The following is a 17,800-nucleotide window of genomic DNA, read 5'->3' on the forward strand; positions in this document are numbered from 1 at the left end:
TTGCATGCTTGTGCTAGTCACCACAAAGATCACAAAAATACATGGCATACACCTCTGTAAAGATGGCATGGCATTCTTCAAAACACATGTAGAGCTCAGGATCATAGCATGCACACATTAATCATGGCAAAAATGACAAAAGTGCATTTGCTGAAACAGATCTGAAACTAACATCACATAGTCCTGTTCCAACAGCATTTCGTGCATCATGATGAGCTCAAATGAGAATGATGCAATGAGATTAAATGATGTACTCGTCGAGACGACCATTTTTATATGCTACTCACCCGAAACGGAGCCATGGATGATGAGTTATGATGCGATGAAAAATGCACAAAATTACTGGGACTTAGACGAAATTTAGACCTCTCCGAGAAAGTCAACCCGGGACGGAGACGTGCAGGACGGAGGGATCCGGATCTGGACAGAGGCATTTGGATGGAGGGTGTGGTGGATCTTGTCCCGGTTGGTGCGGATAACGAGGACACGGATCTCGCCGGTGATGTCGTGGACGACTTCTCCGGTGGCCGGTGCGGCAGGAAACAGCGATGGCCAGCGAGCAGGCGAGACGACGCGGCGACGAGGCGCGCAGAGGAGCTGGGCGGCGCGGGCACTATCGGAGGAGGCGGCACGCTCCGGCGAACGACGAACGGCGGCGGGGCAGGTCCGGCGGCCGCGGGCGAAGGTGGACGGGCGAGGCGGCGGCGCACAACGCCGGCGGATGGGCGGCGGCACACTCGGCGACGAGCGCGATGGGCGGCGAGCGCAACGCCCGCGCGAGGTGGCGGCGAATGGATCCGGGCCCGGGCGGGCCTCACACGGGCTCCGCGGGCCGCGGCGGCGGGGGAGGAGAGAGAGGGCGTGGGCGCGGGTGAGGTGGCGCGCAGAGATCGTCTCGGGTAGCGGCGACGTTGAGGTGCCAGCTTGTGATTGGCCGGGGTGCGGTGGCTGGAGGCGGCGGACACGTCTGGCGGTGGGACGGACATGTCCGGCTGCGGGAGGAGGAAGATGGCTAGGGTATTCATCCGCGAATTTTGACGGGGTGCACATATTTATAGGTAGAGGGAGTTAGGAGTGTCCAAATGAGGTGCGGTTTTCGGCCACGCGATCGTGATCGAACGACCGAGATGATGGAATGGGTTTTGGGCCACTTTGGAAAGGTGTTGGGCTGCAACACACACGAGGCCTTTACGGTTCCTCGGTTAACCGTTGGAGTATCAAACGAAGTCCAAATGGCACGAAACTTGACAGGCGGTCTATCGGTAGTAAACCAAGGCCGCATGACAAGTCTCGGTCCAATCCGAAAATGTTTAACACCCGCACACAAAAAGAGGTAGAAAGGGACGCCGGAGGACATAGGAGCGCCGGAATGCAAAACGGACAACGGGAAAAATGCTCAGATGCATGAGACGAACATGTATGCAAATGAAATGCACATGATGACATGATATGAGATGCATGACACGCAAGCAATGACAAGGCAACAACAGCGAATAACTGGAGGACACTTGGCACATCGGTCTCGGGGCGCTACAACCAGCCCACCAGGGGCTGGTTCCCTCCCATATTCAGCCCATTAAGTCCCCCGAGGCAGGTGGTCCCACTCGGTGGACCCCCTGACACCTTTTGGTGGTCCCAGTACAATACCGATAACCCCCGAAAGTATCCCAGTGACTGAAACTGGACATCCCATATATAAATCTTCAACTTTAGACCATTATGGAACTCCTCGTGACGTCCCGGATCTCATCCGGGACTCCGAACAACCTTCGATAACCACATACAATTTCCCATAACAACTCTAGCATCATCGAACCTTAAGTGTGTAGACCCTACGGGTTCGGGAACCATGTAGACATGACCGAGACATCTCTCTGGCCAATAACCAACAACGGATCTAGATACCCATGTTGGCTCCAACATGTTGCATGATGATCTCATTGGATGAACCACGATGTCGGGGATTCAATCAATCCTGTATACATGTCCCTATGTGCATCGATCTGTTACTTACGTGAGATTCGATCGTTGGTATCCCCATACCTTGTTCAATCTTGTTACTGGCAAGTCCCTTTACTCGTTCCGTAATGCATTATCCCGTGATGAACTTGTAACACCCACGATGTGGCTATATCTCCCACGTGTCAGAGCATGACTTAGAGGCATAACCGCATTGTAGGCATGTCGCAAGAGGGGTAATCTTTACACATCCCATGTACTGAATAAGAAAGAGGTACAGAGTTGGCTTACAATCGCCACTTTGCACAATACATGAATATAGCACTACATCATCCTGATACAAACCAGGTCTGACTATGGAACCAAAACAAAAGAAGACCACCCCTAATGCTACAGATCCCCGATCGCCCCAACAGGGCTCCACTACTGATCGACTGGAAACGAACGAACACAACGAACAAGATCTTCATCGAGCTCCTCCTTGAGTTCTATTGCGTCACCTATACGGTATCACCGGCACCTGCAAATGGTTTTGGAAGTAAACCGTGAGTCACGGGGACTCAGCAATCTCACACCCTCGCGATCAAGACTATTTAAGCTTATGGGTAGGGAAAAGGTATGAGGTGGAGCTGCAGCAATCACTAGCATATATGGTGGCTAACATACGGAAATGGGAGCGAGAAGAGAAGGAGAAGCACGTTCGAGAATCTATGATCAAGAAGTGATCCTAGAATACTCACGTTCAAGCATAACTCCAACACCATGTTCACTTCACGGACTCCGCCGAGAAGAGACCATCATGGCTACACATGCAGTTGATGCGTTTTAATTAAGTTAAGTGTCAAGTTTTCTACAACCAGACATTAACAAATTCCCATCTGCCCATAATCGCGGGCACGACTTTGCAAAGTTCAAAACCCTGCAGGCGTGTCCCAACTTAGCCCATCACAAGCTCTCACAGTCAACGAAGGATATTCCATCTCCCAGGAAGACCCGATCAAACTCGGAATCCTGGTTACAAGACATTTCGACAATGGTAAAACAAGACCAGCAAAGCCACCCAAATGTGCCGAGAAATCCCGATAGGAGCTGCACATATCTCGTTCTCAGGGCACACTGGATGAGCAAGACGTCGGGTTGGCATAAACCCTGGTTGCCCTGGGGGCGCCGGACATCGCTCAGGTTGGACCGACACTTAGAGAAGCACTGGCCCGGGGGGGTTAAAATAAAGATGACCGTTGAGTCTGCAGAACCCAAGGGAAAAAGGCTAGGTTGCCAATGGTAAAAACCAATGTTGGGCCTTGCTGGAGGAGTTTTATTCAAGGCGAACTGTCAAGGGGTTCCCATTATAACCCAACCGTGTAAGGAACGCAAAATCAAGGAACATAACACCATTATGACAGAAACTAGGGCGGCAAGAGTGGAACAAAACACCAGGCATAAGGCCGAGCCTTCCACCCTTTACCAAGTATATAGGTGCATTAAAGTAAATAAGATATATTGTGATATCCCAACAATATCCATGTTCCAACATGGAACAAACTTCAACTTCACCTGCAACTAGCAACGCTATAAGAGGGGCTGAGCAAAGTGGTAACATAGCCAAACAACGGTTTGCTAGGACAATATGGGTTAGAGGCTGGACATGGCAACATGGGAGGCATGATATAGCAAGTGGTAGGTATCGCGGTATAGGCATAGCAAAAGAGCAAGAAACTAGCAAGCAAAGATAGAAGTGGTTTCGAGGGTATTGTCATCTTGCCTGAGATCCCGCAAGGAAGAAGAACGTGTCCATGAAGAAGACAAACGGACGTAGTCGAACGGATCCTCACAAACGCGATGTTATCGGAACTAACCCGAAGAAGCAACACCGGAAAGAAGCAAACAACATAGTAAACAACCAACACGTAATCATGGCATGATGCACGACCAAGTATGATGCATGTCCGGTTTTATGATACATGGCAAGAGGTGAAGCAAATGAAAACTACCTATCTTGGCAAGTTTAAATGAGGCCGGAAACAACAAACAATGATTTCGGTGAATCCCCATATGCATTTAGCAATTGAAGCAAGCAAAAATTTGAACATTATTGATGTTGTTATCATGATGCAAATGACATGTGCAAGTTTTATGCAAATTTTGATGAAAATGTTGACAAGCATATTATGAAGCGTTTTGTCACCATGGTTGAACCAAAGGGGTGCCACGTCAACTACGACAGAAAAGGTGCCACGGCGGTGAAACGGAAATGATGCCATGGCAACATTCCGATGATCCGATATCTCACAGGGATACCGGTGAAAAAGGAAGTGGGTGTGAGTGTGTCATGCAAGATGATGGGGTGCTCCCGGATACCGGGTTCCCACCTGTCGACGTCAAGACCACGAGGAACTCGCAAAGAACAACTCGGATATGGTGCAACCATGATCATCTCATACATCACACAACATTCGTCCACGGCGGTCGTCTCGACGTTATACCTTTGAAGCGTGCATCTCCGGAGCGGTTCGAGTTCAAGGGGATGTAGTAGTTCATGGGTCGTCATGCGAAGTAGTCGTACACGCTTTGATGGTCGGAGTCAGTAGAGCTACTCGCGGTATTGGCGATAGTAGTGGTGCACGTGTGTTAGGTTACTTGAGGGTTCCGTGTAGTCGAACTTGAGGGTCGTCGATGTCTTGGTACTTGGGGTCTTCGGACTCGCCGGTCTCGTCAACTCAAAGGTGTACTTGTGTTTTGCAATTCCATATCCAGGGTCGTCATGTAGTCGTTGTAGTCGAACTTGACGGGGCATGGGTGTCGTGGTACTTGTCACGTTCCGAAACCGGAGTGGTACTTGGCGATATCCGGGACGGTCTTGGCGATTCCGGAGACGCAGTATAATTACTTGACGCATCACCCCGTAGTCATACTCAGGGTCCTTGGGGCATCGGTGCTAGTTGGACTTGCCGGTCTTTACGTTCTGAAGGTCACTTGGAGTCTTCGGTCATAGGTGCTTGGCAGGTCGTCGAGGTTGAGTGTGAGTTCAACGGAGCAGGGACTTCGACAAAACCCCGGAGGCGCTACTCATTGGACTGGTGACAGAGGAAAAACAAGAGGAAAGACAGCAGCAGCTTGGTGAGGACGCGGGCTCCTAGAGCGGCTCGGGACTCCCGCGAAGGGAAGGGGAGGTGGCGACCTCCTACTGACGGCACTCCGGCGAGGTGGTGACAGACTTGGGGTGTAGGGGTGCCAAGGCGTTGAGCTGCTGCTGTTTGATGCAGAGAGAGGCAGTCAGGGTACATGGAGGAGGCCGGGAAGACGGGGAGGTCGAGGCTGGCAAGAAAAGGGAGGCACCAGGGGCGCTGTGATGCTGATGGCCTGACAGGCCAAGTCGGGCGACGGGCGTAGCTTGGGGAGGCGCAGGTGCCAACGGCAGCAGGGCATTGGCAGGGTGAGGAAGAGGCCGGGCGTCGGGTCTGGTGATGCGACATGAGGAAGGAGAGGCCGGCAAGGGCGCGGGCATGACGGCGGCGGAGGCGGCCGGCGGGATGGAGGTGCGGGTGCCGGGCCATGGGGTTCGGGCGCGACGATGAGAGCGTGGGGAGGGAGAGATGGGGATCGGGCGCAACCCTGTGCGTGTGTGGTTGTGGCGCTGTGGGGGGGGAGAAACGGGGAGATCGAGCATGGGGCCTCTGGGCGGCGCTAGGAGGAAACGAAGGGGGAGAGAGGATCGGCCAGAGGGTGTGGGCTAGGGTTAGGTGTAGGTGGGGCAGCCGGCCTTGGAGGGGCAAATGGGCCGGCGCTGGAGGTTGGGAGGCCCAGGTGGCCAGAGGCCTGGCTGGGCCCTCTCTTAGGTTTAATTTTAAGAAAAAAAATGACAGGATCAAAGAGAAAAGGATCTGGGGCTTGGGAATAATATGGAAGATATAAAAAAATGTCCCTAGGATCTTGGATTTAACTAGTATTTGAATAAAATGCCTTGGCAATTTTTAGAGCCCGCAATTTTATGCAAGTTTGAAAATAACTCATACTCCAGTAAATCCTTAGCCCAACCAAAACACTTCCAAAAGACCTGAAAAAAGGAGGAGGTGGCCTTGGCATGGTCTAGTATTTATAGGGAAAAGTCGAACATTTTATGAAAGAGGAGAATGCCACTTGCAATATGTGGGTGAGAATTGAAAGGAAGAAACTAGTGATGGGGTGATGCACTTGATGATGGATTGGTGGCAAGAGAAAGATGCAAGTGTGTTTTGGTTGATTCCATAAGAATGGAATATTTATTATAGCTCCCTAATAATATTGGGAGTATATGTTCTAAAGAGAAATCACCATTGTGAATATCCCTCGATTTAAATGGACGGAAGATCCATACGGTTTATTTATATGAGTTGCAAAGATTAATGACATGACGGCATGATGACATGATACAATGCACATGATGCAAAGATGAATGCAACAAGCAAAAACAAATCACACAACGAGACTCGGAAACCCTGGAAGGCATCTGAAGCTCCGGTCTTGGGGCGTCACAACACTCCACCACTACGAGAGGATCTCGTCCCGAGATCTAGGATGGCACCGGAGGGAAAAGGAAGAGGAAGATAAGAGGTAAAAATAAGTTGCTTCTTTGACAAACGAGTGAAACCAAAGAACCTTGAGAGGTTGAACAAAATGAAAGAAAGAATACAACGAAGATGAATATAGTTGAAAACAAACCGGTAGAAAAGAGGAACAAGGAACATTACGAGAACCTTGTAGGTTGAAAGACATAAGAAAAAGGTTCCAATGGATAAGAAGTACCTGCAAGCTCTCCGATAGAAACAAAATGTACAAGGAACGATAAGATCAATTACGACAACACGCTGGTTAAATGGATAAGCTAGAAAAGAATATGATCTTGGCAAAAATGAGTTGATGGGATGAAGAGAGTAATAACACAATGCCTCCAGAAAGAAGAATAGAAGATATACCATTGGAATAACAAAATGGAGAAGAAAATGACAACTTCTACCGTAAATGAGTTTGGAAAGCACCCTTCCAAGAAGGTTAAAACGGAGTTGTTGGAAATCAACAACGAAAAGAGTAAGCTTGTTGTGGGCTTATGGAAAACATCCCAAAATCTTGAGTTGAAATTCGGCCACTAACGGAAGACAAAAGATTGGATTGATATCAACAAGGAGACGAGAAGCTTATTTCACCGGGATAGGAAGGAGAAGATTGGATCATTGGTAAGCATCACAATATCGACATTCCCAATGGAAGGCTTTAGGTGAAATTTATACCAAGATAACTCCAAGGAAGAAAATGATGGGTTTAAAATATCCCATTCCTGAACTTGTGAATCATGAAACACACAGAAATTGTCAAAAATGACATAAACACATAGAAATTGTAAAAAATGACATAACACCATCTCACAAGATAAGGTAGAAAGAATTGCACATCGGAATGCAAGATGAAGAATACTTGAGCTCCTCTGAAAAGAATCTCGATGAACACTTCGGGAAGGAATTAAATCCTTGATGAACCAATAAGTAGCCACCCTGAAGAACTCCGCTAATAAGGATGATAAAAGAAATAGAAGTTGAAAACACAAGGTTTAGCCTTGTAATGATTTAGATAGAGATTCGCGATGAGATAATGCGGAAAAAACTTGGAACTCCGGAAAATAAAGATGGCCAAATGAGATCAAGAATTTTCATGAACCTCCAGGATAAGGAATTAATCACTTGGGTGAAACACGAATAAGAATTACATTATGCGTGTCCTTCACCAATTTATATTAATGACAAGCAACGGATTTGGCATACTACTTATTCTCGTTGAAAATGATTAAGATAGATATAGCGCAAACTAGAGAAAAGACTTCAACGAACCACCGGTAAGATTGGAAAGAACGAATAAATTGATATGATACCAAGAGAAAAGGAATCTTGAATGAACCACCATGAGAATTGAATATGAAGAAGAAAAAATAACAAAACACCGGGAAGAATTAGAGAACGAATGAAAATACTTGAGGGAATTTAGATACAAGAGAACAAAGAGATGACGAACTGATTAGAGAATATTTTGAATGATGCACCAGTAAGATTTAGAGAACGAGAGCTGAAAACTGGAAAGAATAATTCTAAGATGATGGCCTCCGGAGAATCAAACTGAAACGACTCCTGAATTGCTCCGGATGGGTGAAAAGAATTCTCACAATCGAAAACAATTATGAGAGGAAAGCATCAAGCTAGAATCACGAATCTTTGAGAGAACGGATAAGATTGAGAGAGAAATCTTCTTCGGTCTTCAAGTGTTGAGAATGACAATGAGAAACACCACCATGAATTGTTGAGATACTCCAGGATGAAAAATTAGAAAGGTTGAAGCAACGATGAAAGAATTTGAAAGATCTTCGTGAAAGACATATGACTGATGACAATTCATTCTTACGTCAAACTTTGGAAGATTTGAGAATAACTCCGGGAGAATAAGAAGAGTCAGGTAAGATCCTGGAAAAAGACATGTGGGTTAGGGCCCACTCAAAATATACACCGTTGAACAATTTAAAAGAGAGATTGCGCCGGTTGAAATAAATGGCTTGAATGAGGTAACATCCTCGCAAAAGCTTGAATGAATTGAGAATGGAAACTTGAATCTTCTGAGATATCTTCAACACTCCGGAACAAATGAATAGTGAGAGGTGAATGATAAAGAGGTGCAACGACATGGGAAAACATTTGAAACAAGGAAAAGGGATATGATTAACACCAAAAGCATGATTTGGATCCACCGGAGAAGATAAAAGAAACAAAGAATGATGAACTTGAAGAGCATCTTCACGAGAACCACCGGGTAAGAACATTGATTGAAAAGAATGAAGAGACTTCAGGAGAATAAAAATGGATACTTGATTAAGAAATCTGAGTCCTCGAAGAAAAAGGGTGGGAGGGTAGGAAAACAAAGATAACTTGAGGGCGGATGAAACGAGCACCGTTGAGATAACTTAGAATTGAACTTGGAGGTGTTTAAATGATCGGATCCACTTGAAGGGAAAACACACTGGTTGAAAAAGGATTGACATGACAATCTCGATGATCATGACGGATTAGCATCCAGAAAGAAATATGAGAACACCGCTTAGGGAAGGTATGGGGTCACCACTTGACATTGAAGCAACTCGAATACCACAACTCAACACAAAACAAAGGATTGGTTTGCAGAAAAAGCCGAAACAAACATATGATAGAGATTTCGTCTGAAGTTTTCATGGTGGGGCCCACACGGGCTCAACCGTACAGCACCATCATGTACAAGGTAGTGCACATGACATACGAAGCGTCCCCGAGTCAGCATAGCCAAGGATTCTTTAAGACACAACGAGACCACTGTAAAACCAACCGTGGATAGGCGGACCACTAGACGTCGAACCCCAATTTCATATCATACATCTGTCGGAAACATATCCTAGGAGCTCCTTGAATTCCCACTTATAAACTCCCGAAACATTCCAGTTATGCAATCAGGTGTTGGGGATACAGGGGAAGCATTATATCTCACCCAAAACTAACAAATTCTACATCCGGTTGTATCCATCCTTCAACTCATAACCAAGAAACCTTCAGAATTCGTTTACCTCAACCTTCGAAAAGCATCCGTTATACAAGTTATGGCAATACTCCCGAACTCCCGCCCCAGTACTGGGTGGCGTCGAGGTTATCTCACCAACAACTGCATAAAAGATATTTTCGATGTCGGCGAACTCAGGTATTCCAGAACTGCAATGATAAAATTGTGACGACAACACCTCGGAGCTCAACTCCCCAGGACACTGCCACAACCCCTAAATGTCAGGAGGCACCAAGAACAATGTTCTCGTCACAAAACCATCGGAACGATTCCACAATACCCGCGTGATCCTATTTTTTTGAAATTTGAGGAGAGAAGAGTCAAAACTCTATGTCAGGAGGCCTCACCAGAGCGACGAAGGCACTGAGGAGTAAAAAGAATCCTACTCTCCGATATATATAATCCTATAAGACACAAAACATTTTGTTTCTAGACTCAACAACGCCAGCAATTTGATTAAGCAGGGGGCTCCTAAGTCGGGGAAGGCTCTGATTACCAGCTTGTAACACCCACGATGCGGCTATATCTCCCACGTGTCGGAGCATGACTTAGAGGCATAACCGCATTGTAGGCATGTCGCAAGAGGGGTAATCTTTACACATCCCATGTACTAAATAAGAAAGAGGTACAGAGTTGGCTTACAATCGCCACTTCACACACTACATGAATATATCATTACATCATCCAGATACAAACAAGGTCTGACTACGGAACCAAAACAAAAGAAGACCACCCCTAATGCTACAGATCCCCAATCGCCCCAACTGGGCTCCACTACTGATCGACTGGAAACGAACCAACACAATGAACAAGATCTTCATAGAGCTCCTCCTTGAGCTCGGTTGCGTCACCTGTATGGTTTCACCGGCACCTGCAACTGGTTTTGGAAGTAAACTGTGAGTCACGGGGTCTCAGCAATCTCACACCCTCATGATCAAGACTATTTAAGCTTATGGGTAGGGAAAAGGTATGAGGTGGAGCTGCACCAAGCACTAGCATATATGGTGGCTAACATATGCAAATGAGAGCGAGAAGAGAAGGCGAAGCACGTTCAAGAATCTATGATCAAGAAGTGATCCTAGACTACTTACGTTCAAGCATAACTCCAACACCATGTTCACTTCCTGGACTCCGCCGAGAAGAGACCATCACAGCTACACACGTGGTTGATGCGTTTTTAGTGTCAAGTTTTCTACAACCGGACATTAACAAATTCCCATCTGCCCATAACCGCGGGCACGGCTTTCGAAAGTTCAAAACCGTGCAGGGGTGTCCCAACTTAGCCCATCACAAGCTCTCACGGTCAACAAAGGATATTCCTTCTCCCAGGAAGACCCGATCAGACTCGGAATCCCAGTTACAAAACATTTCGACAATGGTAAAACAAGACCAGAAAAGCCACCCAGATGTGCCGACAAATCCCGATAGGAGCTGCACATATCTCGTTCTCAGGGCACACCGGATTTGCAAGACCGGCAAAGCCATCCAGATGTGCCGACAAATCCCGATAGGAGCTGCACATATCTCGTCCTCAGGGCACACCGGATGAGCAAGACGTCGGGTTGGCATAAACCCTGGTTGCCCAGGGGGCTCCGGACATCGCTCAGGTTGGACCAACACTTAGAGAAGCACTGGCCCGGGGGGGTTAAAATAAAGATGACCCTTGAGTCTGCAGAACCCAAGGGAAAAAGGCTAGGTGGCAAATGGTATAAACTAATGTTGGGCCTTGCTGGAGGAGTTTTATTCAAGGCGAACTGTCAAGGGGTTCCCATTATAACCCAACCATGTAAGGAACGCAAAATCAAGGAACATAACACCGGTATGACGAAAACTAGGGTGGCAAGAGTGGAACAAAACACCAGGCATAAGGCCGAGCCTTCCACCCTTTACTAAGTATATAGGTGCATTCAAGTAAATAAGATATATTGTGATATCCCAACACTAAAAAAAGACACATCCATGACATTTTGGGCCGAACGAATTTTTTTCTGTCATACTATGACACTTCTATGACGATAATTGTGACAAAACCTGGTATCATCATAGATGTGGTGGGATCCTGCTTCTGTGACAAAAAACCATGACAGAAAATGGGCTTTTCGTCCTGGGCGGGCCGGAGACGCAGCTGCATGACATTCTTTGGGCCGTCCATGACGGAAAAAACCGTGGTAGAAGCGAGGGGGAGGAAAATTTCTGGGAGTTCCCGGTTACGGTGGGAGGTCGGGGGCCGAGCGATGCGTGTTTTTCTCGTACACGTACGCGCGTGTGTGCGAGGCGTTGGCTCTAACTGAACCCGAGCGAGGCGTTGGGCTCTAACTGAACCCAAGCGATTGCACTGCAGGCTACGCGTTACTGAACCCGAGCGATCGATCGATGGCTATTAACTGAACCCGATCGGGCGATTCCTTCGCTACTGCTGCTAACTGAAGCCGATCGATGCTGCCTCTGGATGAACAGTGAGCGTTGCGGGGGGGGGGGGGTGGATGAATAGTTCCCGGTGGGGGTGGATGAACAGGACCCCGTGGTGTTGCCTCTTGATGAATAGGACCCCGATCGATCGAGCCGGTTGGGGCTGGATGAACAGGACCCCGTGGAGGGATGGATGAACAGGACCACCCCGTGGAGGGCAGGATGAACAGTAGACGGTGGACGGCAGGATGAACAGTAGCCCGTGGAGGGGTGGTTGAATAGGAGCCCGTGGAGAGGGCTGGTTGAACAGTAGCCGATGGAGTAGCGCGCGGTGGAGGCTGGATGAACAGGATCCCGTGGATGAACAGTCGCGGGTGGAGGCTGGAGGAGGTCGACGGTGGATGAACAGTAGCTCGTGGAGGCTGGAGGGGGTCGACGGTGGAGATGAACAGTATCCCGTGGAGTCCCGTTTTGTGGTACGCCACACCCCTCCCGATGAACAGGACCCCCGTTTCGACCGTAGCACTCCAACACAAGTCCGTTTCGTCCGTTTTGCGGTATGCCACACCCCTCCCGATCAACAGGACCCCCGTGTCGACCGTAGGAGGCCCGTTTCCTCCGTTTTGCGGTACGCCAGACCCCTCCTGATCAACGGGATCCCGTTTCGAACATGGCCGGTCGAACACAAGGTCGTTTCTCCATTCTGCGGTACGCCGAGCCTCGTTTCCATCGCCTGTTCCATCCCAGCCCTCCCGATGAACATGACACATTCCGTTGCCTCCCCATGAACACGACGACGAAGATGTTTCTCCGTTCTGACCCAGCAATGTACACGAGCCCTGGCCGTACGTATGCGCGAGTAGGCGTTCGAGACCCCGCCCGTATGTACACATACGTGGCCGTATTTTCCTTCTTGCACCCTGGCCGCTGTACGTACGTGTACATGCTACGTGCGCGCCTCAACTATGACACGTGCGCGCCTCTACATCGACTAGTATGTACATACACGTTCGCGACCAGAATGACAACGTTACGTACGCTTCGACCAGGTGGGTCCCGACTGTCAGGCACTTCCTTGCCTGCAAAGATGTAGCTTGTGGGTCCCAGCAGTCAGGGGGGCGAAATACGGTGGCCCGTGTGGTGGTTCCCCGCTGTCAGGTGGAGGACTAATTATTTTGCACGTAATAAGGAGGCACTTCCTTGCTGCGGCCGTGGACCCAGCTGTCAGCCTCTCCACGTACAGTCCACGTCCGATGGAAGCCGTTCCTTGACCACGTTGACCATGCCGCGCCGAGAGCACCAGGGCGGTGGACGACGGCGAGGCCTAGGAAGGGGACAACGCGGAGCCGGGGAAGACGCGGCAGTGGACGCCCACGCGTAGAGGAGTACGAGGGTTCACTAGTTCGCTGTGGTGTGAGGCTGCCATCGCCGCGGAATAACAGGGGGTGTGGGTGAGTAGAGGGATGGCCTGGCCAGCGGTGGGAGTAGTAGGGGGCGGTGAGGCCTCCGCCGCATCGCAGTCGGCCACGGGAGGCAGGAGCACGAGGCACCACCGGCGCTGGTTTGGGCGGCTGGAGCAAGAAGACCAGAGGTTGAAGAAGCACTACGGTCGTTGGATCGACATCGTACGGTCACTGGAGCTAGAATCGTGCATATTGACTAAGTTGACAAAGCCCTCCGTCCCCGTCAACTTAGTAGGCCCACAAGTCAGCCTGCCACTATACTGGGTCCCAGCTAACAGGGGGAGTATTCATTTTTTTGTGCGTAATAAGGAAGCACTTCCTTGCGTGCGAAGATATAGCTGGTGGGTCCGAGCTGTCAGCGGAGGTAACGTTTTTTCATGAAATACAGAGGCCCTTTCGATGGGTCCCCGATGTCAGGTGGAGGAATCATTATTTTGCGTGTAATAAGGAGGCATTTCCTTTCGTGCGGCCGTGGACCCAGCTGTCGGCCTCTCCATGTAAAGTCCACTTCAGATGCATGTCGGTCGTTCACCACGTTGACCAGGCCGCGCCGAGAGCACCAGGGCGGTGGACGACGGCGAGGCCTAGGAAGGGGACGACACGGAGGCAGGGAAGACTCGGCAGTTGTTTCCCATGTGGAGGGGAGTACGACTGTACGAGGGTTTACTAGTTCGTCTGCTGTCGCCGGAGAATAACAGTAGGTGTGGGTGAGTAGAGGGATGGCTAGGCCAGCGATGGGAGTACGGTCGGGCGGTGAGGCCTGCGCGGCAGCACAGCCGGCCGCGAGGAGGAGGGAGCAGGTAGTCCCGCCGGCGCTTGTTTGAGCGGCTGGAGCAGGAACAGCAGAGATTGAAGAAGCACGACGGCAGTTGGATGGACATCCAACAGTCAGTGCTTGTGCGTCAACCTTTTTTTAGGAAAGCCTCAAATCTGTGGAAAACAGCATACAACCCATCTGCCATTATTTCTAATATTTAACACCCCATTTGCTAATTCTTAAGGTTTTTTTTGGAGCCCGTATTCTTTTTGTTAGCATTACAGCCCATATTGTGGCAACTGTTAAAAACTTATACGAAATTTTGCATATTTCGGTGCGGTCCGAACTGTTTTTAATCCCGAAATTCGACTCACATTCAAACTGATTTTAAAAATAAATGTATATCAATATAAAATCCAACAAATTCTCCACGCATAAAAATTAATGTAATTTAAAATCTTAAAATGAAAAAAAGATATTTGAAACTAATTGCCGGTTTGATGTGTTTTAAAAATGTACAACCCATTTCTCATTACTCATGGGCCATTTTCTCGGCCAGCCGAATGAAAGCTCTCCCCGTCTTGAAAGAATTGCAGCCCAACAGGCCTGACAAAGCGACTTACTTGGCAAATCACAAAAAACTGGGTTGTGGCCGTGGACCCAGCTGTCAGGCTCTCAACGTACAGTACTCTTCCGATGGAAGTCGTTCCTTGACCACATTGACCACGCCACGCGGAGAGCACCATGGCGGTGGACGACGGCGAGGCCTAGGAAGGGGACGACGCGGCAGTGGAAGCCCGCGCGGAGAGGACAATGAGGGTTCACTGGTTCGGCTGCGGTGTCAGGATGTCGTCGCCGCAGGGCCTGGCCAACGGTGGGAATAGTAGGGGGCGATGAGGCCTCTGCGGCAGCACAGCCGGCCATGGGAGGCAGGAGCGTGCGGCACGACCGGCGCTGCTTTGGGCGGCTGGAGCAAGAAGACCAGAGGTTGAAGAAGCACTACGACCGTTGGATGGACATCGTACGGTCACTGGAGCTAGAATCGTTCATATTGACTAAGTTGACAAAGCCCTTCGTCCACGTCAACTTAGTAGGCCCACAAGTCAGCCTCCCAGCAAGGTGGGTCCCAGCTAGCCGGGGGAGTATTCATTTTTTTGTGCATAATAAGAAGGCACTTCCGGTGGGTCCGAGCTGACAGCGGGGGGGAACGTTTTTTCACGAAATACGGTGGCCCGTCCGGTGGGTCCCACCAGTCAGGGGGAAACGATTTTTTTCGCAAAATACTTGTGGCCCGTCCGGTGGGTCCCCACTGTCAGGTGGAGGAATAATTATTTTCTGTGTAATAAGGAGGCACTTCCTTGCGGCTGCCGTGGACCCAGCTGTCACCCTCTCCACGTACAGTGCTCTTCCGATGGAAGTCGGTCGTTGACCACATTGACCACGCCGCGCGAGAGCACCATGGCGGTGGACGACGACGAGGCCTAGGAAGGGGACGAAGCGGAGACGTGCAAGACGCGACAGTGGATGCCCACGCGGAGAGGAGTACGAGCATTCACTGGTTCGGCTATGGTGTGAGGCTGCCGTCGCCGCAGAATAAGAGGGGGTGTAGGTGAGTGGAGGGATGGCCTGGCCAGTGGTGGGAGTAGTATGGGGGCGGTGACGCCTCCACGGTAGCACAGCCGGCCATGGGAGGCAGGAGCAGGCGGCACGACCGGCGCTGCTTTGGCGGCTGGAGCAAGAAGACCAGAGGTTGAAGAAGCACTATGGCCGTTGAATGGACATCATACGGTCACTGGAGTATTGACTAAGTTGACAAAGCTCTCCGTCCCTGTCAACTTAGTAGGCCCACAAGTCAGCCCAACACTACGGTGGGTCACAGCTAGCAGGGGGGAATTCATTTTTTTGGGCGTAATAAGGAGGAACTTCCTTGCGTCCGAAGATATAGCTGGTGGGTCCGACTTGTCAGCGGGGGGGACCATTTTTCATGAAATACAGAGGCCCTTCCTGTGGGTCCTACCTGTCAGGTGGAGGAATCATTATTTTGCGCGTAATAAGGAGGCATTTCCTTGCGTGCAGCTGTGGACCCAGCTGTCAGCCTCTCCACGTACAGTCCAGTTCCGATGGATGTCGTTCATTGACCACGTTGACCAGGCCGCGCCGAGAGCACCAGGGTGGTGGACGACGGCGAGGCATAGGAAGGGAACGACACGGAGCCAGGGAATACTCGGCAGTTGTTTCCCACGCGGAGGAGTACGAGGGTTTACTGGTGTGTCTGCCATCGCCGGAGAATAACAACAGGTGTGGGTGAGTAGAGGGATGGCTAGGCCTGCAATGGGAGTACGGTGGGGCCGTGAGGCCTATGCGGCAGCATAGCCGGCCACGGGAGGAGGGAGCAGGCAGTCCCTCCTGCGCTTGTTTGAGCGGCTTGAGCATGAAGAGCAGAGATTGAAGAAGCACGACAGCCGTTGGATGGACATCCAACAGTCACTGCTCTCATGTATTGACTAAGTTGACAGGGCGTTGCGTGTGCGTCAACATTTTTTTTATGAAAGCATACGCGTCAACCTGTAGTAGGCGCACAAGTCAGCATCAAATCTGTGGAAAACAGCATACAACCCATCTGCCATTATTTCTAATAATGTACAGCCCATTTGCTAATTCGTAAGAATTTTTTTGGAGCCCATCTTCTTTTTGTTGGCATCACACCCCATATTGTGGCCATGGTTAAAAAGTATACAAATTTTTGCATATTTTCGTGCGGTCAACTGTTTTTAATCCAGAAATATCGATTCACATTCAAACTATTTTGAAAAATAATTTATACAAATATAAAATCCAAATAATTGTCCACGCATAAAAATCAATGGAATTTAAGATCTTGTAATGAAAAAAAAATTGAAACTAATTCCCGATTTGATGTGTTTTAAAAATGCACAGCCCATTTCTGGGCAAACCGAATGAAACTCTCCTCGTCTTGAAAGATTTGGAGCCCAGCAGGGCCGATAAAGCAAGTAGGCCTTGTTTGGGTATTTCTTTTAAAAATAAAACCGGGCTAGCCATTTTCAGCAAGAAAAGAACACAACTGGGCTCATGATGTGGTAAACATAAATAAAACCCTGGCTAGACGGTCCACAGCCCCCGCACTGCCCCGTTGTTACCCTGATCCGTCGCTAAAACTAGTATAAATAACAACTACTTGTTCCTCAAAAAAACTGCGTGACTTGCTGGGTCCCTGGTGTCAGCCGCTCATAGTGTAATTCTCTCGTTTATTGACTACGTTGACAATGGGGTGAGCCCCAGATGTCCAACCAATTAGGAGGAACCATATTTTTGGGCTTGTTCTATAGAGGCACTTGCTTGCGTACTGCCATGACACTGGTGGGTCCCTACTGTCATCCTCTCCATGTACAGTCATCTCCTTGTTCCTCTCGGTTGTTGACGATGTTGACAACGCAACAGGGCGGCGCACCGCGCACGACGAGCGAACCAAGGCCGCAAGGCGGAGGACGACGGCGAGGCCTCGGACGGAACGAGAGTGATGTTATTTCCCTTGGTTTTTATGAAAGCATACGCGTCAACCTATAGTAGGCCGCAAGGCGGATGACGCCGTTGA

This window comes from Triticum urartu, chromosome 3A (genome assembly GCF_056163025.1).
Source record: "Triticum urartu cultivar PI428250 chromosome 3A, HENAU_Tu73, whole genome shotgun sequence".
Classification (NCBI taxonomy): Eukaryota; Viridiplantae; Streptophyta; class Magnoliopsida; order Poales; family Poaceae; genus Triticum; species Triticum urartu.